The sequence below is a fragment of the Lissotriton helveticus genome, chromosome 11 (assembly GCF_964261635.1).
Source record: "Lissotriton helveticus chromosome 11, aLisHel1.1, whole genome shotgun sequence".
NCBI classification, from domain to species: domain Eukaryota; kingdom Metazoa; phylum Chordata; class Amphibia; order Caudata; family Salamandridae; genus Lissotriton; species Lissotriton helveticus.
Window position 1 is genome coordinate 366,991,811 of NC_136072.1, and position 23,813 is coordinate 367,015,623.

General features: G+C 47.2%; 1 long non-coding RNA gene across 1 annotated transcript in view; it reads left to right on the forward strand.

The window, feature by feature from the left end:
* Window positions 1-23,813, forward strand: part of LOC144791140 (uncharacterized) — a 125,812-nt gene that overhangs the window by 46,171 nt on the left and 55,828 nt on the right. The window lies entirely within an intron of this gene.

Genomic DNA, 23,813 nt, shown 5'->3' on the forward strand with positions numbered 1-23,813 from the left:
ACTTAGTATATATGATGACAGATTTTGAATAAAAATGTATCACAGGCCTCTTTCTGTTCCCACCCACCTGCACTCCAAATATTCTACTATATAAATTTGCATGAGAATTCTGAAATACTACATAAACACCACCAGAGGCATCATAGTTCTCTTCCAGGGGATCCTCATCAATAGTCATAAGCATTAGAATATTCCCGCCCATGTGCGGGACCCCGGAAACACTATATTATATGTGCCCCACATATATATATATACACTCATATATAATATATACACATATATATATATATAAAAACATGCAATAGCAGCCAAATAAAAACAGAGCTGAAATATGCTGTAAAGAATTTCCACCATACATGAGTTATAAGCATTATAAACATGAGAAAAACAACACAAGGTTTGTTTCAGAAACTGTTTTAATGCTCAGAAAGCAGTAGCAATTCTCATAACTCACTGGAAGCATAGAAAGCTCCCAGGCTGCATTGCAATCCCACAGTCTAAAAAGACTGAAAAGCTAACCTGTAGCTGCATAGCAATAAACTGACACCGTGCCTTTAAGGCACCCATGACCCCCAGTATCCCATCATGCCTCAGGGGTGACAGTTAGGTCAGTTGTTCTTTCCGGCTCCTTCAGAGAAGGACCCTGGTTACACAGCTCCACTACTTTTTCTGTTTTTTGACAGAAAAGCTCTTCACTTTTAACAATTTTTTGTTCTTACTTGACATTTAACATCTAGTCAAGTAAGATACTGTCTTTTTCAGTCGGTTTGGTGAACATTTTCTCCTGAGAATGCCTTCACTCTTTGACAAATGTCCTTCTTGTGGCAACAAGAAGGCCAAATCAGACAACCACGACGTCTGTATCCTGTGTCTGCCTGAAGATCATGATCCAGGCACCTGTCCTCATTGTGAACACCTGTCAGGAAGAACTCTAAAGGACAGGGAGAGGATTCGCATTTATGGCCTAGCTCATAGGTCATCAAGAGGAAGATCTCCGGTGAAGAAGGGCTCCAAGAAGACTCATACATCTTCCAGAAAGAAGTCTTCACACCCTTCACCTTCAGCGTCGGGCTGGGCGCTGAGAAAAGAACCACCGGTGGATCATTCATCATCTAAACTACCGTCGACGGCGGGCTCGCCGTCGAAGAGAAGACCAGGTACGTCGACGACGTCGAAGGATCCAGTTCCGTCATCGAAATCCCCTCCGCCGGCGTCAACCGGGCGACGTCCGACGTCGAGGAAGGGAACTCCGCCGCCGTCAACCGGGCGACGGTCGGCGTCGAGATCCAAGACCCCTCCGCCGTCGTCAACCAGGCGACGACCGGCATCGAGGGAGGTCACCCCTCTGCCGACGTCATCCAGACGACGACCGGCGTCGAGAAGTGTGACTCCTCCGCCGTCGTCGAAGAAACGGCGTTCGGCATCGAGGACCAAGACCCCTCCGCCGTCGACAGGGAAAAGTCGATCGGCGTCGAGGAGGCAGTCTCCGTCGGTGTCTCGTCAGACCTTGGCGTCGAGGGTGCCCAATACCCCTCCGCCGTCGTCGCACAGACATTCGACGTCGAGGCAGAAAACTCCGTTGACGGCTGATCATCACCGTTCGACGTAGAGAGAAAGACCTCCGTCGACGACTGGACATCGTCACTCGACGTCGAGGCAGAGAACTCCGTCGACGACAGGACATCGTCGTTCGACGTCGAGAGAAAGACTTCCGTCGACGACTGGACATCGTCGTTCGACATCGAGAAAAAGACTTCCGTCGACGACTGGGCATCGTCGTTCGACGTCGAGAGAGAGAACTCCGTCGACGGCCGGTACTCGCTGTCGAGACAGGGGACTCCGTCGGCGGCTGATCATCGCCGCTCGACGTCGAGAGACCATACATCCTCGCATAGACAATCAAAGACAAGATTGTTTGATCCGCCGACTCCCCCAAAGCACTCGACGACGAGGGAAGATCGCTCGACGTCGAGGTGTTCAGATGTGGTTATGGTAACGGAGTCAGCTTCCCGTCATTCCACTTCAAGGTCCTCTGGCTCCTCAACTGCTTCTTCGAAGTCCAGAAGTCCTGTGCGCAAATCTCCTGAGCGTCGGACAGACCCGTGGGCGGATAAAGTCAGACTGTCACCTAGATGGTACAGATCTTTGGACCATTGGAGAGATTCTGGGGCTGCAAAACGTATGCAGGACTATGCCAGCTCACAGCACAGGTCTCCTCTTCAGGATCTGGTAGAGGAGATGGACAAGCATAGTCCTCCCAGGCGCAAATCTCCTGTGCAAACACCAACCAGATCTCCCAGAAAAGAACCGGAGGATCGAGTCAGGTCTCGCTCTCCTAGACGGGAAGAGCGTTCGAAGAGATCAAAAGAGAGGAGGCACAGTGTTCACCGTAGACGTCGACGAACTCCGTCTACTTCATCTACCTCTTCTACCAAGTCCTCCAAGAGGGACTACTCCCCTACGTTGACGGACAGTCCTACGTCCAGATCCTCCCCAGTGGATGACATTGGCACGTATCTGGATGTCTTGCAAAGAGGAGCTCAGAATCTGAACATTGAAATGTCTGTCCCTCAGGTTACAACGACAGTCATTTTTGAGACTTTACACAAAAAAGCGATCTCCCGTCCTCTACTGCCATTAGTCCCGGGGATTATGGATCCTGTCAAGGAGGTATTCCTAACTCCGGCGGCTATCAGAGCGGTGTCAGCCTGCATTCAGAAGAAATACAAACCGGCCTCTTCTGACCCGGTTTTTGTAAGATCTGACCCTCCAGCAGACTCTGTAATTGTGGCAGCAGCGAGGAAGACACACGCAGTTGCCGGTTCTTCTTCAGTCCCACCAGACAAGTACAGCAAGACTCAAGACTCCTGGGGTCGCAAAGTTTGCAACTCAGCTGCTTCGACTCTTAAGGTTTCTAGTGCGGCTGCGCTTCTGGGTCGATACGACAGAGCCTTATGGGACTCTATGGAAAGGTTCAAAGCCAAGCTGCCAAAAGAAGACCAGCAGGATTTTGAAGAGACCGTGACTGAAGGATGTCTGGTGGCGAATCAGATGATAAGCACGGCTGCGGATGGTGCTGTCCTTGCGGCGCATTCCTATTCACATGGGGTTTGTGCCAGGAGGTCGGCATGGTTGCGCCTAACAGGCCTGAAGCCGGATGCTCAGCATCGCATCCTTAATCTCCCCTTTTCGGGTTCCGCTCTCTTCGGGGAGCATGCTGACGAGGAAATGACCCGAATGAAGACGGAGCTGGACACAGTGAAAGCGGTGGGCTTGGAGAAGAAGAAATAATTCAAGCGCCGCTTCAAGACCAACAGGGGGAGAGGGGCTCAACAGAGGGTTCAAACCCCTCAGTGGTCCCAAAATAAGAGCCAAGGGAAACCCCAGTTTCGAGGTAAACCTGGCAGAGGTAGAGGAGGTCATCAACAATCCTCTAACACCACAAGAGGAGGGAAAGCCTGAGCAGTGGCTTCCTCTGGCGCCGTTACCCACTCCAGTGGGAGGAAGTGCTTCACAACACCTGGCAGAGTGGGTCAGCATCACAAAGGATCAGTGGGTGCTGAATATACTGCGCAATGGATACAAACTACGTTTCCGTGCGCCTCCAAAGAACATCCCTCCAAAGAGCGCTTACCCTCACCAACTAAGCTTGCTCCGAAGAGAGGTAAAAGTCTTACTACAAAAAAGAGCGATAGAGGAGGTTCTTCTCGCTCAAAGAGGAAAGGGAGTTTACTCCAGGTACTTTCTTGTCCCCAAAAAAGATCAGGAGGACAAGTTCAGACCAATACTCGATCTACGACTTCTAAACAAGGTCATCATCAGAGAAACGTTCCGCATGTTGGCGCTTCACCAAATATGCCCACATCTTCAAGTCGGGGATTGGATGTGTTCGGTGGACCTGCAAGATGCGTACTTTCACATCCCTATTGCTCTACAACTTCGCAAGTACTTGAGGTTTGTCGTAGGGAACAAACACTATCAGTACACAGTGCTACCCTTCGGTCTCAAGTCCGCACCACGAGTCTTCACCAAATGCATGGCAGTGGTGGCGGCTTTTCTTCACAAGAAAGGGCTCTTCATCTACCCATACCTGGACGACTGGCTCCTAAAAGGTCCATCTCCAGTGCAGGTAAAACACGATCTACATCTGTGTCTACTCCAGTTGCGCAGGCTCGGCCTCCATGTGAATCTGGAGAAATCAATCCAGCGGCCTACACAGTCAATTCACTACCTAGGCTCCGTTCTGGACACAAAAGTGGGAAAAGCGTTTCCTTCGGAGGAGAGACTTTTTTCCATGAACCAGAAATGTGGAATCCTGCTAGAATCTCGGCTTCCAACAGCCCGACAAGTAGCATCCCTGCTGGGTTCCATGGCATCCTGCATCTTTCTCATCCCAAACGCCAGGCTGAGAATGCGTCCTCTACAGCAGGCTCTGGAGGATCAATGGGACCAGGCGACAGGTCTTTGGGAGGATCGCATCAAGCTCTCCCAAGCGACGAGAGATGCCATCAAATGGTGGACACGGAGAAAGAATTTGATGGTGGGGGTTTGTTTTCACCAGCCTCTTCCAACCCAGTCTATAGTGGCGGATGCCTCTCTGCAAGGTTGGGGAGCGCACATGGGTCCGCTTCAAATTCAAGGCCAGTGGTCTGCGCAGGAGCAGACATACCACATCAATATGCTGGAACTCAGAGCGGTATTCCTGGCTCTCAAAGCTTTTTTCCCAGCGATAGAGTCCAACTCCGTCCTAATTCAGACGGACAATACGACCACCATGTTCTATCTGAACAAACAAGGAGGCACAAGGTCTCGCCCTCTGTCTCGAGAGGCTCAGGCAATTGGCTCCTCTCTCGAGGCCTTACGGTAGTGGCAGTACACCTTCCAGGCGAGTTGAACGTAAAAGCAGACGCACTCAGCAGGCACTTCGAAGATCAGCCAGACTGGGTGCTAAACGACGAAGTAGTAGAAGAGCTTTTTCGTTGCTGGGGTCGTCCAACCATAGATTTGTTTGCAGACGACGAAAACTCCAAATGCCACGCCTTCGCGTCCAGGTTCCACCGGCCAGGGACTCAGGGGAATGCTCTACTGATGGATTGGTCAGGGACGTTCTCTTACGCGTTTCCTCCCCTGGATCTGATTCCGAGAGTAGTTTCCAAGCTCTGCAGGTCGAACATGGAAATGATCCTGATAGCTCCGGATTGGCCGCGGCAGTGGTGGTACCCGGATCTTCTACATCTGTCTGTGTGTCCACACAGACGACTCCCTTGCAGGCCGGACCTGTTGAGCAAGATGAACGGAGGATAATGCATCCCAACCTCCCTTCACTGAACCTAACAGCATGGCTCCTGAGGTCCTGCAATACGGACATTTGAACTTGCCTCCTGAGTGCATGAACATTTTAAAAGAGGCTAAGAGACCTTCCACGAGAGCGTCCTATGCGTTCAAGTGGAAGAGGTTTTTCTTATGGTGTAGGGATCATCACCTTGATCCGACTAAAGGACAGGAGGACGTCATCTTGCCATACCTCCTTTCCCTAGCGACTGCTGGTTTAAAATACGCTTCTATTAGGGTGCATTTGTCAGCCATAGTAGCATACAGAAAATCACCTGATCAGGTTTCTTTCTTTCAGGTTCCAGTGGTTAAGGACTTCCTCCAGGGGTTGAAAAAAGTGTATCCCCCTGTGCGAAATCCTTCTCCTCCATGGGAATTGAACCTGGTTCTATCCAGGTTAATGTCACCTCCTTTTGAGCCCATCCACAAGGCCTCTTTGCAACATCTCTCTTGGAAGGCGGCCTTTTTGGTGGCTATTACCTCTGCTCGCAGAGTCAGCGAGATTCAAGCTCTCTGTGCGAAAGAACCTTATACTGTCTTTCATCACAATAGGGTAGTCCTAAGGGCTCATCCAGCTTTCTTGCCTAAAGTCATTTCTGATTTTCATATAAATCAGTCCATTTCCCTCCCTTCGTTTTTTCCAAATCCTACGACCCCAGCCGAGCGGTCACTTCACTCCTTAGATCTTAAGAGAGTGCTCAAGTTCTATTTGGAAATGACCAAAGGGATTAGAAAAACGGATCAACTGTTTGTGAACTATGGTTCAATGCGAACAGGTTTTCCAGCGGCCAAGAGGTCCATCGCGAGATGGATTGTCTCTTGCATTAAATTGGCTTATCAGCTCGCAGGCAAGCCTTTGTTGCAGTCACCCAAAGCGCATTCCACTAGAGGGAAGGCCGCTACAGGAGCCTTCTTGCACGACATTCCAATGTTGGAGATTTGCAAGGCTGCGACTTGGAAATCAGTTCATACCTTTACGAGACATTACTGTCTCGAGTCTGATTCCAGGGCCGATACTCAAGTAGGACAAGCCTCTTTGAGGAATCTATTTGGGTAGCCTATGGCCTGTACAAGCTTAGTAGTTACTAGGCTTCATATGGTTATTACTGTATTGTTACTCCTTTGCCCGCAGGGAGATGAGGTGAGGCTCGCTATTCTATTCTAATGCTTATGACTATTGATGAGGATCCCCTGGAAGAGAAGGATTAGTTACTTACCTGTAATCCTAGTTCTCTTCCAGGGGTATCCTCATCAAAGTCATAAGCAACCCTCCCGCCTCCCCGGGCAAAGGACATTCTTTAATAAGGAGATATTGTTAACCTATTTGTTACTGGGTTTATTTTCCGTCTCCGAAAAGAACAACTGACCTAACTGTCACCCCTGAGGCATGATGGGATACTGGGGGTCATGGGTGCCTTAAAGGAACGGTGTCAGTTTATTGCTATGCAGCTACAGGTTAGCTTTTCAGTCTTTTTAGACTGTGGGTTTGCAATGCAGCCTGGGAGCTTTCTATGCTTCCAGTGAGTTATTAGAATATCTACTGCTTTCTGAGCATTAAAACAGTTTCTGAAACAAACCTTGTGTTGTTTTTCTCACGTTTATAATGCTTATAACTCATGTATGGTGGAAATTCTTTACAGCATATTTCAGCTCTGTTTTTATTTGGCTGCTATTGCATGTTTATATATATATATATATATATGTGTATATATTATATATGAGTGTATATATATATATATATGTGGGGCACATATAATATAGTGTTTCCGGGGTCCCGCACATGGGCGGGAAAATTCTAATGCTTATGACTTTGATGAGGATACCCCTGGAAGAGAACTAGGATTACAGGTAAGTAACTAATCCGTCTGTTTTATAAGATTATCCAGGTTCCAGCAAAATAATGTAGGAATGTCCTGTGTATCATAGGTGTACATACATTTAGAAGCAGCCATATTGGACTGGCCTTTTCACAACATGAGGCACCAGAAACAACAGTCAACATGAACATATAATAGTTTAATCAATAGCCTTTAGCATGTTCAAGCACATATGAATACAAGTTAACTTGACTCAATAGCGCCAACCCAGGTCAAGAGGATTTTAAAAAGCCAAAGGAGAATTTCTTTCTACTTATCAGACCCCATAATTGATTAATTTAAGGGCCTCTAAATGTGGCTTGTTGATGATCTCATGTTACAACTACAGATTCATGTAAATGCTTAGAATTAATTGCGGTAGTAAATGCTTATTTTGGAATTTCATTTCATAAAACATACACTCAATAAAACATTTCATTCTGAAAGTGACCCAATACTTGATACTACATCAGAATCTAACAATGATACATTTTTTGTCCGATCGATCCCCCTCTTCCAAGTGTTGATGGGGTTTTAAGTTGTTTTACATATTTTATAAAATCAGGATACAAAAAGTAATACACAGTACAACAATTGCTACCTTATGCTGCTTCGTTCCATCAATCGAGCATACTTTTCAGTTAACATATTCCTGCAGGCTAATTGTAAGCACTTAAAAATAGTACAATTAAATATCATGTCAATGAAAAGTATGAATAAAAATGATGAACCTGAGGCTAGCCCATCATTCCTGAATGGCTAGAAAAATCAACATTCCATCACTAGTCATAAGAGGGGAGACAAGTATACTTGTCAGCAAGTTCAGCATGCTTTTCAACCATGCTCCTCTGCCGCCCCTAAAATGTCAGGCCTCTACCTCTCCTTAGCATCCCTACTGAGAAGAGGCATTTACTTAGGATGGCTACAGAGTATATAGAGGTATCACCTTTCAGTATCCTTGAGCCTTGGTATGCCTTCTAATGCCTAAGTGATTACACAGTGGGCGAACCCATTTACCTCTGGGCTTATTATAAGCGCGGCAAAAGAACAAGATGTAGCTTAAACTTTCCTTAGTTGACAGGGAGCACATTGTACAGAGACCAGTATGATCATCGCTTCTGGCGGTGTTCCACGTTAATGTAAAGGTCCTTAGAATTTAATTATTCAAATACACATGCAGAAAAAAGTCATCTACTTTTTTCCTGCAAAAGAAGCTCAAACAGGGCACTACAGGTTTGGCAGATGCCCATTCCCTAAAACTTGCTTTTTCCCTGCTCTTCTTAGAAGTATGTACCAGATTCCTGTTGATGGGCCATCTGCTGGCTCTACTAGCAGAAAGCTTTGACCAATGACCTACTCACCAAAGGGTTGTTGATACCCTGTTTAGAGTAGTTGCTAAGTCATAGGTTATTCCTGTTTGGGACAGCTAAGTGAAGGCTGGGGTCCTGAACAGGACACAAAAAGAATGACTCCACATACTGGGAGAAAAACCTCCAATGCATCAGAGCCATTATCTTTTTCCTCTTCAGTAACAAACTTCTGAATTGGGTGTTTGTTATTGAAAAATAAAAGCTTTGCCAAACAGTTATATTAAACATGTCAACCTTTCACCAAAGCTTCAGTGCTTTCAGCAGAGGTAGGGATCTTTAGATATGTCAGCGGTCTTCCACCAGAGGAGCAGAGCCCATGGCAGATGGGTGGGCCATCCTCCAAATTGGAAAGATCAACAAGACTTTGTGCGGGCAACATCAAGCTGTACTATTGTGCCTATCCATATGTAGCCCTTCCTAGCTCCTTACTGATCAGATAGCAAATGGTTAAAAATGAAGCCATCTTGCTGGCCTATTGGTTTGCAAGATAAACCATACGTCTAAACGTAAAGAGAGCCCATCTAACATAAACAGAAGATGAACGCTTTATCGCATGACACTGGATCAATCTAACTGTTTGCACAGCATTTATGAAAAGTTGACCAGTGATGAGAGTAAGAGTGAAATGTTCATTAGAAGCCAGTACAGAAACCACCAGCTTTCTAGATAACCCCTTCCTTTGAAGGCCTACCCTTTCAATGACCAGGCCACCCAGGCAATATGCAACAACCCTGTCTGGATCAGAGTGGCAAATAGGCTAAGTGATGGAAGAGTTAGAAATGCCCTTGCTGGACCCGTTGCCATTTAACGCAGAAGAGGAAAGCAGGATGAGGAAAGCCAAAAAGGCACCATCATGATCACCAGCGCTTTAACCTTCCTGATCTTGGCCAGAACCCCCAGAATATGAGGAAAAGGTTAAAGCACAGAGAAAGCCCTGAGATCACAGATATGTCAGTGCATCTTTTGCTCAAGTTCCTGTGTCTCTGAAACACAACATCGGATTGAGATTATTTACTCTGCTGGCAGAACAAACTATTACTGGCTGATCCCATTTCCTGCAGTTCTGCATGAAAGTCAGAGGACTCTAATAATACCCTAATGAATTTGCCAGGTGCTGTATAGTCTACTCTGTTGATATGTACTATTGAAAGGGACAACAGGTACTGCTCGGCCCATCAAATGATAGTAAATGCTCAGGTCACCAAACTCCGGGGCTGAACTTTCCCATGTGTGTTTATCTAGTCCTGGGCTCCCATGTCGTCTGTTCTTATTAGAACTGCAAACCACCGAATCTGAGAGATAAAACCTAGAAGTGACCCCCAGATTACCTCTAACTCCTTCCATGTTGAAGAAAGTGGTCTGGACCAATTGTCCTGCAGGGAACAAGAGCCAATTGTAGATCTCCATCCATATCCATTAGCACCTATTGTGGTAGATTTTGGGACGGGCATCCATAAAGAAGTCCCACTTTTCAGATGTACTGGATACAGCCACCACTAAAGTTCCTTCCTAAGGGAATGTGGCACATTGATTTGAGCTTCGAGATCCATGGAGGCTCCACTCCAGGATGCCAGAAGATGTCAAAAGGGATTACAAAATGCCCAGTCAACAATCCTCTTTGTTGTTGCCATGTCTCCCTACACCTGAAGCCAGGATCTTACCTTGGGATGATTCTGTTCCAGGGTGGCTGACACATGTCTCTGTACTTTCAAAAATGTGTTCTCGTCTGAACAAAATCTTGCTCTTCTGATTTCTATATTCCGCATCAGGGTAAGCTTGTCTTTCCTCTGGTTGATTCAAGCCATAGGTTTGAAGAATGGAGATAACCCACTGAAAATGGCTCTCTGTTTGAGTTTTTGAGCTTTTAATAATGAGTGGATCAGCTAATCATCGAAGGGTGCAGTGAAATGCCCTAATTGTGCAGCAGGCCTACCAAAAAAGCCCCCAGTTTGTGTAAATACCCTCAGAGCTAACTTCAGGAAGAGCAGAAAAATAAAAGTGGTGATTCTGAAATACATATTGGAGATACTTTTGATGCCTTTCATTTGGAGGCCTTTGTCCCTCTTGTTCTCAGCAGGGTGATTTTTAAGTGTCCTACCGGTAGGAAATGGAAGTAGGATAACTTAATATATGCATGAGGAGGAGGGCTCTCCTTAAAGAGTTACGAATGGAAAAGGGTAGAGGATGGATGACTTGGCAATGGAACTTTTTGTTGACACTTCCATAAACTCCCAATCTCCGTCCATTCCTGCATCCCATTTAGCCCACCAACCACGTCTGTGTGTCCTGTTTTCTTTTATTTTTCCTTTAGTTAAGATTTTCAAAAACATGGTACAGAAAAAACAAGCATTTGCTAAATTAATAGCTTTGTCATTTACAATGCCAATAGTTATAACTTTCGCAAATGTGACACCTATAGCATTTGTAATGCAACATGTTTTGTATTTACGTGACTTAGATGTATTGATATTACAAATAACAATGGCTTTTATTTTTTTTTAATAATTAATACCTAAATAAAAGTGATTGTAATTTATAATGGCAATAGCTTAAACTTTTGTAAATAACTTTTGTGAACATTATGTTCAGTGTATTTTATTGTGACGTTAATCCAAGAACAGAAGTGAAATATTAACATCTTTTTGTGAAATTTGTAATAAAGCTTGAAAAATTGAGAGAACATATTTGAACCAGTGAAACTGTGGTGGTGCTGAGTGATGCTGTGGTTGCGCTGAGTGATGCTGTGGTTGCGCTGAGTGCTGCTGTGGTTTCGCTGAGTTATGCGGTGGTCGTGCTGAGTGATGCTGTGGTTGCGCTGAGTGGTGCTGTGGTTGCGCTGAGTGGTGCTGTGGTGGTGCTGAGTGGTGCTGCGGTGGTGCTGAGTGGTGCTGTGGTGGTGCTGAGCGATGCTGTGGTGGTGCTGGGTGGTGCTATGGTGGTGCTGTGGTGGTGCTGAGTGGTGCTGAGTGGTGCTGTGGTGGTGCTGAGTGGTGCTGTGGTGGTGCTGAGTGATGCTGTGGTGGTGCTGAGTGGTGCTGTGGTGGTGCTGAGTGATAATGTGGTGGTGCTGAGTGATAATGTGGTGGTGCTGAGTGGTGCTGTGGTGGTGCTGAGTGGTGCTGTGGTGGTGCTAAATGATGCTGTGGTGGTACAGAGTGGCGCTGTGGTGGTGCTGAGTGATAATGTGGTGGTGCTGAGTGATAATGTGGTGGTGCTGAGTGGTGCTGTGGTGGTGCTGAGTGATGTTGTGGTGGTGCTGAGTGGTGCTGTGGTGGTGGTGCTGAGTGGTGCTGTGGTGGTGCTGAGTGATAATGTGGTGGTGCTGAGTGATAATGTGGTGGTGCTGAGTGATAATGTGGTGGTGCTGAGTTATAATGTGGTGGTGCTGAGTGGTGCTGTGGTGGCGCTGAGTGATAATGTGGTGGTGCTGAGTGATAATGTGGTGGTGCTGAGTGATGCTGGGGTAGCGCTGAGTGATGTGGTGATTAAGCATGGGCGTAAAATCCGCTCCGCTCGCGGATTTTTCGGATTTTCGGCAAATCCGCAATCCGCGAACGCTCGCGAATTTGTCGAAAATCCGTGAATCCGCTCGCGGCGGATTTTTTGCTTGGTTGCGGCGCGCGGCGTGGTGCACGGCGTTCACTTTCCGTCATTTTAGCGTTTGCCGAGTTGTTTTTCTTTGCGAGTGACGCGCCATTTTAGATCTTGCTGCGTGTTCCCGCGGGAGTTTGTCGCCCGCGAATACGTACTCGCGGCTTGCCACCTTGCACAGCACACCTCGCGAGAGTTCGCAATTGCGAACATGTAGTTGCGGCGGAAAGGAACAATCTCGCACTTGCGAAATAGAGATTTTGCAATTTCGCACAAGAAAATCACCAGCAAACAGGATAAACCTTCAGAAAATTATGATTTTTATCAGAATCACTCCTCAGGTTGACATTTGCATGGCCTTTTTTTTTGCAAGGAGTCCATTTTGGGGGGGGGGGGAGGAAGGAAGTGCCCCACAGTCTCCAACTTCCTGTTCCTGTCCAGCAGGCTCCTCCCAGTGCTTTGTCCATCTCCTGGTCACTTTCATTTGGATCTGGAGCTGGAAGGATTACTTTTTGTGGGTGCTGCTGGATATTTGGATTTGAGGCCTTTTTGACTGTCTTTGGATCACTTTTGGATTAGAAATCAACTTTCACAAGTAAGTTTGTTTGGGGCATTACAGTTGCTGCAAGTACAATTTTGGAACTTTTTCAGAAAATTAAATAAATTATATTGTGGGTAGCCACAGTATCCAGTAGGACCAGGGTTGGTTATGGGTGCATGATACAACTGTTTTGTTGAATTTAAACACCATTGAGGCCATGGATGGGCTGGGATTGTGCAGATTTTATTGTTTTTTGTCGTTTTTTTGGGCCTGCTGGTGTGGCCCTTTGCCCAGGGGTGGTGAGTGTTGCATGGGCCTAGTCTTTCTGTGGGGTGTCTTCTTGAATTTAAACATAATTGAGGCCATGGATGGGCTGGGATTGTGCTTATTTTATTGTTTTTTGTCGTTTTTGGGGGGCTGCTGGTGTGGCCTTTTGCTTGCCCAGGGGTGGTGGTGGTGCATGGACTGAGTGTGCCTGTGGTGTTGTCTCACTCTCTTTGATGTAAACATCATGGATGGCATTGGATTGTGGTGATTTCTGGCTGTTTTTCTGTTTTTTGGGGGTGTACTGTTGATGTGGTCTGGCCATGTGGGTGGTGGTGGTGGCCATCTTGAGTGCTGGCTGGTACAGGCAACATGTGCTTGGGGTGTAAGGGGGCCATTTTGAGGAGAGGCAGTGTCTGAGGCCTGCACTTATTTTGCCTACTTTTCATCCCTTATGCCCAGGGGTAGTGAGTGTTGCATGGGCCTAGTGTTTCTGTGGGGTGTCTTCTTGAATTTAAACATAATTGAGGCCATGGATGGGCTGGGATTGTGCTTATTTTATTGTTTTTTGTCGTTTTTGGGGGGCTGCTGGTGTGGCCTTTTGCTTGCCCAGGGGTGGTGGTGGTGCATGGACTGAGTGTGCCTGTGGTGTTGTCTCACTCTCTTTGATGTAAACATCATGGATGGCATTGGATTGTGGTGATTTCTGGCTGTTTTTCTGTTTTTTGGGGGTGTACTGTTGATGTGGTCTGGCCATGTGGGTGGTGGTGGTGGCCATCTTGAGTGCTGGCTGGTACAGGCAACATGTGCTTGGGGTGTAAGGGGGCCATTTTGAGGAGAGGCAGTGTCTGAGGCCTGCACTTATTTTGCCTACTTTTCATCCCTTATGCCCAGGGGTAGTGAGTGTTGCATGGGCCTAGTGTTTCTGAGGGGTGTCTTCTTGAATTTAAACACCATTGAGGCCATGGATGGGCTGGGATTGTGCAGATTTTATTGTTTTTTGTCGTTTTTTTGGGCCTGCTGGTGTGGCCCTTTGCCCAGGGGTGGTGAGTGTTGCATGGGCCTAGTCTTTCTGTGGGGTGTCTTCTTGAATTTAAACACCATTGAGGCCATGGATGGGCTGGGATTGTGCAGATTTTATTGTTTTTTGTCGTTTTTTTGGGCCTGCTGGTGTGGCCCTTTGCCCAGGGGTGGTGAGTGTTGCATGGGCCTAGTCTTTCTGTGGGGTGTCTTCTTGAATTTAAACACCATTGAGGCCATGGATGGGCTGGGATTGTGCAGATTTTATTGTTTTTTGTTGTTTTTTTGGGCCTGCTGGTGTGGCCCTTTGCCCAGGGGTGGTGAGTGTTGCATGGACTGAGTGTGCCTGTGGTGTTGTCTCACTCTTTTTGATGTAAACATCATGGATGGCATTGGATTGTGGTGATTTCTGGCTGTTTTTCTGTTTTTTGGGGGTGTACTGTTGATGTGGACTGGCCATGTGGGTGGTGGTGGTGGCCATCTTGAGTGCTGGCTGGTACAGGCAACATGTGCTTGGGGTGTAAGGGGGCCATTTTGAGGAGAGGCAGTGTCTGAGGCCTGCACTTATTTTGCCTACTTTTCATCCCTTATGCCCAGGGGTAGTGAGTGTTGCATGGGCCTAGTGTTTCTGTGGGGTGTCTTCTTGAATTTAAACATAATTGAGGCCATGGATGGGCTGGGATTGTGCTTATTTTATTGTTTTTTGTCGTTTTTGGGGGGCTGCTGGTGTGGCCTTTTGCTTGCCCAGGGGTGGTGGTGGTGCATGGACTGAGTGTGCCTGTGGTGTTGTCTCACTCTCTTTGATGTAAACATCATGGATGGCATTGGATTGTGGTGATTTCTGGCTGTTTTTCTGTTTTTTGGGGGTGTACTGTTGATGTGGTCTGGCCATGTGGGTGGTGGTGGTGGCCATCTTGAGTGCTGGCTGGTACAGGCAACATGTGCTTGTGGTGTAAGGGGGCCATTTTGAGGAGAGGCAGTGTCTGAGGCCTGCACTTATTTTGCCTACTTTTCATCCCTTATGCCCAGGGGTAGTGAGTGTTGCATGGGCCTAGTGTTTCTGAGGGGTGTCTTCTTGAATTTAAACACCATTGAGGTCATGGATGGACTGGGAATGTGCAGATTTTATTGGTTTTTGTCGTTTTTTTGGGCCTGCTGGTGTGGCCCTTTGCCCAGGGGTGGTGAGTGTTGCATGGGCCTAGTCTTTCTGTGGGGTGTCTTCTTGAATTTAAACACCATTGAGGCCATGGATGGGCTGGGATTGTGCAGATTTTATTGTTTTTTGTCGTTTTTTTGGGCCTGCTGGTGTGGCCCTTTGCCCAGGGGTGGTGAGTGTTGCATGGGCCTAGTCTTTCTGTGGGGTGTCTTCTTGAATTTAAACATAATTGAGGCCATGGATGGGCTGGGATTGTGCTTATTTTATTGTTTTTTGTCGTTTTTGGGGGGCTGCTGGTGTGGCCTTTTGCTTGCCCAGGGGTGGTGGTGGTGCATGGACTGAGTGTGCCTGTGGTGTTGTCTCACTCTCTTTGATGTAAACATCATGGATGGCATTGGATTGTGGTGATTTCTGGCTGTTTTTCTGTTTTTTGGGGGTGTACTGTTGATGTGGACTGGCCATGTGGGTGGTGGTGGTGGCCATCTTGAGTGCTGGCTGGTACAGGCAGCAACATGTGCTTGGGGTGTAAGGGGGCCATTTTGAGGAGAGGCAGTGTCTGAGGCCTGCACTTATTTTGCCTACTTTTCATCCCTTATGCCCAGGGGTAGTGAGTGTTGCATACTTGCATGTCCCTAGTCTTTCTGTGGGGTGTCTTCAATGTAAACATCATGGATGGCATGGGATTGTGCTCATTTTTCTGTGTTTTGTCGATTTTTTGGGGTGTATAACTGAACTGATGTTCCTCTGTCTTCCATTGCTTTTAGGTGCACAAGAAGACTCAATAGAACCACCAGTGCCAGGAAGAAGTCCTGCAGCGGTGTGTGCAGCATAACGTCACGCGACGTCACGTCTGGACACAGAACCCTCTGCAACTCGTGCAACTGCTGCCTGCTGACCTGCTCTGAAGAAGATGGCCCCAAAAAAAGTAACCCGTAGCTCCTCTAGCAAGAAAGGTGCCAGTAAGGAGCAGAAGAAGCAAGTTACCAAGGACACTGGTGTGCCGCCCGCCCCTTTTTTTGTGAGTAAAAAAAAAAGTATGCCTGCAGCAGCTGCAGCGGGATCTGCTGGGGACCAAGCTGGCAGCAGCACCCCCGCTCCATTGGGCTCAGTGCCACCACCACCACCACGCCAACTTAAGTCCAAGCCCTTGAGTGCTGCAGAGGCAGCCAGTATACTTCTTCAATCACCATCGACCAGTGATGTTGGCTCATCGCAAGAAAGCAGCAGCAATGTCCCTCAATCAACACAGGTTGTTGTAGCTCATCTGACGAGTGTTGAACAACCACAGCGGCAACAACAATCACATGTGCAAGTACAAGCCCAAGTACATGTGGAAGGAGAGGCAGCGCAAGGAGATGCGCATGCAGAGGTGCATGGAGGGTCACAACAAGTGCCCACAATAGTTGTTCCTCCCGAAGTAGGGGCACATCAGGAAATCGACAATCAAGGCGAGGTATCATTTGAGGAAGCCACTCCTCCTGATGATCCTTCATTGTCTTCCACAACCCTAGCAAGGAAGAGATCAAGGGTGGTGTCTACATCCTCTTCAAGCACACCTCCTTCTGATGATACGGATCAAACTTGGGAACCAGCACCACAGCCGTCTGAGAGTGAGGCACACCATGATCCAACAAAGGTACTTAAGCGTAAAAGGAAGCTCGTCCAAAGTCTCAGACTTATGGAGTGTGATGAGGCTCAACAAGAAGTGGCGGATACTGCTGCTGATGAAGACTCTGCCAACGACGACCCAGTCATCATAAAGGTCACTGCAGCCCCAGCGGGCATGCAGCAAACAGACATTTTGACCCTAGCCCGAAGAGCTGCTGCGCGTGATGATGATGATGATGATGTTGTCGATGAGGAGGCAGTGGAAACACCACAATCATTGGAGTTAAGTAGTACACCAACTCGTCCCGCTTCCATATTTCTTTCTGGCAAGAAGAGACCTGCGTCAACCTCGACCTTAATTAGTGGCGGTGAAAGTGGAAAACGTACAAAAGTTGGCCAATCCAGATCCTCCACTTCATCTGGCATTAGCTTCATGACCACCACCACCACCAGTATCGCCGCCTCCTCCAGGTCCCACAGACACTTCAAGTCCCCAGTTTGGGACTTCTTTACTGTTTGTCCCAAAAATCCAAGGTTTGCCATTTGTACCCTTTGTAAGCTTGCAGTTAGTCGTGGTAAGCCAGGTAGCAACTATGGTACCGGCGGCCAGAGTGGTCATCTTGACAGAAAGCACGGTGTCCAATGGTTTGCGCACCTAGCTGCGATCAAGAAAGGCCAAAATCAAGGAAACGTTGATGTTTCATCTGATGTTGACGAGCAGGAAGAAGACGTGTCAAACACTTCCCTTACACCCAGTACCCCTCTCAGCAGCACACCCAATGTGAGGCACACTAAGAGTGTTGGAGCGAGTGAGACACCAACGCACAAAAGTTCACCAGCGAGCAAAATTGGGTCAACGAAGTCATTATCAGCCCGTAAATGCTTGGTCCAGGCCAACATTAGAACAATGCTTACTTCAGACGTGCCATATGAACGCAACCACCCACTGACGCGTCTGTATAACACTAAGCTGGCTAAAATGCTAGCTGTGGACCTTCTACCTTTTTCTTTTGTAGAAGCGGTAGGTTTTCTTGAATTAGTTGCAACGCTCTGCCCTAAATGGAAGGTTCCGAGCCGGTTCTATTTTGCCAGAGTTGCGGTTCCAGCACTACATGAAGATGTGCTGCAGGCGATTGGGGCAGCTTTGCAGAAGAGTGCTGTTCACACAATACATCTGACAACAGACATGTGGACCAGTGGCCCAGGCGATGATTACATGTGCATCACTGCACACTGGGTCTCTTTTTCAGGTGTTATAGCAAAGCTAAACGCAGGTGTTGACCCGGACCAAGTTTTCAAAGCTGCTCGGAAACATGCAACACTAGCCATGTTTGCCTTGGAGAAAAGTCACACAGCAGAAAACCTTTTGGAAGAGTTTGACAAAAAGGTGTTGTCAATGCTATCCCCCCTAAAACGCAAGATTGGTTATGTTTCCACGGATAATGGCGCCAATGTAGTTAAGGCCATGTCACAGGGTCACCATGTTAGAGTGCCGTGTTTGGCGCACTGTATCAACCTGGTAGTTCAAAAATTCTTGAGTGATAAAGAGAGTCCAGCGTTCGAGGTAATGGCCACCTGCCGCAAAATGTGCAACCATTTCAGCCATTCTTTTAAGGCCCGGAAGCATCTGCGGAGACTGCTACTTCAACGTGGAATGCCAGTGAAAGCACTCATCCAGGAGGTGGCAACACGTTGGAACTCAACCTTCTACATGCTTGAGCGTCTGCATGAGCAGTATACGGTACTCGATCACTATTTCTTGACAGAGGCTACATCTCAGAAGGAGGACCTGCGGATGAGTAAGGCGCAATGGGCCATAGTTAAAAGCCTGACAGACATGCTTCGTCCTTTTGAGTTCTTCACGCGTGCAGTCAGCCAGGAGGACTGTAATTTGGGAAAAGCTATCCCATTGTTGTGCATACTGGAGCACCAACTGATGGCGGTTTCTTCTGAGTTTGAAAAAGATGAAAAAAAAAAAACCATTTCATTTTGTCTGAGAAATTATTACATCGCCTACGTGGTGATGAACGTCTTAAAAACATCAACTCAGATCAGCATTACATTTGTGCTACTATTCTGGATCCACGCTACAAAAAGGCGCTGGCAGACAACGCATTCTTTCCTTTCGCTGATGCAGATGTTCAAAAGTACAAACATTGGTTAGCCTGGTCAGCCAAGAGGTTTGAAAAAGAACGGCAGGTTATTGAAGGAGAAGCCAGTACATCAGCATCAGCATCAGCAGGCCATCCGCAGTCACAAGAATCCACTTCTGCACCTGTGGCTGGGGCACAAGTGACCTCTCAGCCGTTAAAGACACCGGCAACTGGATCATCTGCACCACACACAATGACAACACTAACAGTGGCTGGGGAGGAGGATTGGCTAAGTTTGATGGGGTATGGTTCTCTAAAAAATGTCACAGGCACAGCAAAAAGTAAGCAAAGTGGAGGAACAGTTGATGACCTTGAGTCGATGGTGCAGGACTATCTGAATGACTCAACAGTGGTCTTTCTTAATGAGGAGCCATTGCAGTATTGGCATGGCAAAAAACAATTGTGGCCACAGCTCTACAACCTGGCTATAAACTATTTGTCTTGCCCACTCGCAAGTGTGTCTTCTGAACGTGTTTTCAGTGCTGCTGGTGGCATTGTAACTGCCAAACGGAGCCGCCTATCGCCCAAAAATGTGGAGCGGCTGACAATGATCAAGATGAATCAGCACCTCATACCACCAGATTACAAAGTGCGAGAAAGCACGCCACATGAAGACGATGAGGACAGCAACGTAGATGAGGGGATTTTTTCTCTGTTCGGTGCCACTGACCTCATCCAGCCTGAATTCGCAGAGTATGATGACGAAATCTTGTTCTTATTCCCTGACACCGAGCCCTGAAAATGAGACAATCAATCAAGAACTTTCTTTTTCGTCCTTATTCACTTTTATTCCTGTGTGCTTTGTGTCTCTCTTTCTTTGTTTTGCACAGTTAATTTAATTCAAACTTTAATCACCTAATCCCAAAAAGAAGACCATCATCAGAACTGTCTTCACTTGTTTGCTTATTGATTTGAAGGTGCCGCAGTCTACATTCCTCAGGTTCACAAGTTCTGAAGAACATGCTCCTCTATCCTCCTCCTCCAGACTGCGATTTCCCTCCAAGCAGAGTGCTGGATTACGCACAATGAAGAAAGACTCAGCACTTGTGGGGGTGTTGTACTTCTTTGCGGGTGAGTTGACGGTTTTGGGCCCATTGCTGTGAAGCTCTAATAATGGACAAAAGTGTTTTGGACCAAATATGAGGTGAAAATTTCTTGCCGTTTTTGCTGACTTGCTTGCCTTTGAGGTGCTCTTTGGCGGGGTTCCGGGGGTTTGTGTGTAATTTTTGGTGTCTGTCGAAGCACTGCTGCGACAGTCTAATCTTGATTGCATTTGCTTTTCAGGAAATCCGTGGTGGAAAACAGGAGTTATGATGATTGATGATGACCTAGCTGCACAGCGCGTTACTTTGGACCGAAGGCCGAGAGATATTGTAAGTATGAGATTTCGCTTTTTCGCTGTTTGGGGGTGTTGTCGGGTGTTTTTTTGCGGGTGGGTTGGCGCCGGCGGGTCTTGCCTGGGGCATTCCTGGGAAGGTCTAATACCGGATACAAGTATTTTGGACAAAATCCATAAGGAACAGCCTTTTTTTTGCCATTTCTTCAGACATCTTGCTCAATGTAGCTTTTGGGGGGCTTCCTGCTGTTCGTGGGTGGGTTGCGGCCGGGGTCTCTGTCGAAGCACTGCTGCGACAGTCTAATCTTGATTGCATTTGCTTTTCAGGAAATCCGTGGTGGAAAACAGGAGTTATGATGATTGATGATGACCTAGCTGCACAGCGCGTTACTTTGGACCGAAGGCCGAGAGATATTGTAAGTATGAGATTTAGCTTTTTCGCTGTTTGGGGGTGTTGTCGGGTGTTTTTTTGCGGGTGGGTTGGCGCCGGCGGGTCTTGCCTGGGGCATTCCTGGGAAGGTCTAATACCGGATACAAGTATTTTGGACAAAATCCATAAGGAACAGCCTTTTTTTTGCCATTTCTTCAGACATCTTGCTCAATGTAGCTTTTGGGGGGCTTCCTGCTGTTCGTGGGTGGGTTGCGGCCGGGGTCTCTGTCGAAGCACTGCTGCGACAGTCTAATCTTGATTGCATTTGCTTTTCAGGAAATCCGTGGTGGAAAACAGGAGTTATGATGATTGATGATGATGACGACCTAGCTGCACAGCGCCGCGTTTGGACCGAAGGCCGAGAGACATTGTAAGTATGAGATTTAGCTTTTTCGCTGTTTGGTGGTGTTGTGTCGCGTGTTTTTTTGCGGGTGGGTTGGCGCCGGCGGGTCTTGCCTGGGGCTTTCCTGGGAAGGTCTAATACCGGATACAAGTGTTTTGGACAAAATCCATAAGGAACAGCCTTTTTTTTGCCATTTCTTCAGACATCTTGCTCAATGTAGCGTTTTGGGGGGCTTCCTGCTGTTCGTGGGTGGGTTGCGGCCGGGGTCTCTGTCGAAGCACTGCTGCGACAGTCTAATCTTGATTGCATTTGCTTTTCAGGAAATCCGTGGTGGAAAACAGGAGTTATGATGATTGATGATGATGATGACGACCTAGCTGCACAGCGCCGCGTTTGGACCGAAGGCCGAGAGACATTGTAAGTATGAGATTTAGCTTTTTCGCTGTTTGGTGGTGTTGTGTCGGGTGTTTTTTTGCGGGTGGGTTGGCGGGTCTTGCCTGGGGCATTCCTGGGAAGGTCTAATACCGGCTAGAAGTTAGTTGGACAAAATCCATAAGGAAACACCAGTTTTGGCACTTTGTAAGTTAGGGTTCGTTAGGGTTAGCCCTAGCAGCAGGATTGCATGTGTTTAGGGGGGTTCTATTGCAACGCGGTTCTGTTGTTGTAGAGCACTGTTGGAGCGATGCTGGCTATGGATACTTTTGCTTGCAGGCAAGTGGTTTGAATACAATCCACGGTCTGTATTTGGGTCTACTGTTACTTTCAAAGTACGTTTTGTAACCATTTTTCTGCTAGGCATCATCAAAGTGTGACTTTTTGAACCACACAGCGTACATACCTTTTATTTATTTATCAGTGGTATTGTAATAGCACTTCCTGTTTTCCGTTCAATAATTACAGGCCGGGTTTCAGTCAACATCCGCCAGGCAGGCAGTGGACAGGGTGTCTCTTCTGTCAGTGGTCACCACCACATTGATGGACGAAGCGTCAGCTGGAATGGAGGAGTGCCGCCAATAAGAGGAATTGTTTGCTGCATGCAACTTACTTACCAATTTCAACAGGACAACTCCAACAACATACGCAATACAGATACAGTATCCATTGTTGTCTTTTATTCTATGAGTGTGACTGCATGTGCTTACCTTTACTTTGTAACCAAAGATTGTCTGTAAACTCTGTATCTTCAATTATTGTTTGTCCATGCTCTGCTTTTTTTTTCTTCTCTCAACAAAACCTACCCAAAAAGAAACCCCCATTCCCATCCATTTTACAAACCCTAACCCTCTTCCCCCGGGCTGTGTTGTTTTGCTTGATGTCTGACTAAAATGACATCAATAATTCCACACACTTGCTGGGGAGGATAAGGTGATAGCAGCAACAGGCTGGTGAAGGAATACGAGGATATCTTCTAGACTTACTCAGCTTCAGTACTATATCTTCTAGTAGTAGTAGCCAATGTCAAATAAATTCAACGCAAGTACTAGTTATACTTGCAATACTTTACCATTTGTTAGGCTACATTATGGCACTGTTCTAGTGTACTGTCACCTGCTATTTTCTCGATCGTACCGTAACCGTTGTAATGCTACAGTAAGGAGTACAAACAAGGTTTCGTTTTCTTTTTTTCCATAGGCATGCAACTGCCACTGTGTCACACCACTAGTAACACCGCAATGAGGAAATGTCACCCGCCCAGGAATGACAACGTTAATCCCCATTTCACCTGGAGCCAGCCCTGGGCCTAGCCCTAATTTCTAACACAAATTACAGGTAAGATAAGCGTTTGGTGGGAGGTAGTATAATGGAGTATTATTTCGGAGTAGACAAGAGTTTGACGGTTGTACTACTAAAGTCCTACGACTGTTCAGGAAAACAAAGTTACTGTTACACCCCCGCCCCCCACCCACCAGACTGAAAAGCAGTAAAAAACAGGTATGGTCAGATAAAGTAGTTGAAAAATATATTTATTTATCCCTAACAAAATAATCTCCCTCACCCACCCTAACCCCAACGATTGTCTCTGAAACGTCCCAAAACGATCCCAACTCCCAAATCCCACCCCCCAAAAGTCTATAAAAAAAGGGCAAGGGACACTCCACTACTGGAGGGTGCTGGTGCTGGTGCATGATGCGGCATGGGCATCATACTCCTTGCGGAGGGTGGCAAGCTCGGAGCGGAGGCCCTTAACCAAGGTCTTATACCTCAGGACCTCCTGCTCCAGGTTGGACATGCGGACTCGTAGGCGGTGTTGGCGTTCCTTGCAGCTCCTGTGGGGGGCAGCTGGTGTTTCCGGTGCTTGGCGGTGGCGGTCGGCTTTCTTAGCCCGGCTCGGTCCCGCTGGTTTAGTCACGGAGGAGGATGCAGTCGAAGATGTTGCCCCGCTCGACTGCGTGTCCTCCTCCTCCTCCAGGGCCACCAGCCGCCGATACTCGGCGACTGTGGCCTCCAGCCTCCGTTGCCGGGCCAATCTAGCCTGCTCCCTCCTTGTTGTTGATTTGGAAGAAGGAGCAACTATATGAAGAAAGAAAGACATAGTCTGTAACCAATGCTCCTTATTAATAACACAAAGTGATTGAGCCGAAAGTTGGGTCACAGAGTACAAGTAGCAAATTGAAAGCACAGTACATAACTATTGAGGACAGTATCTATGTAACCCTCCCACTTCTGCATCCTTGCTCTAACAGTAGTGGTAGTTTAATGAACTAATTCTACGACCACTATGGACTTCCATTACAGTCGACTATGACAGTACACCAGTCTTATTCTTCTTCTTCTCTCTTGTTTAGAGAAATGGGTACGTTATCTTATGCAAGC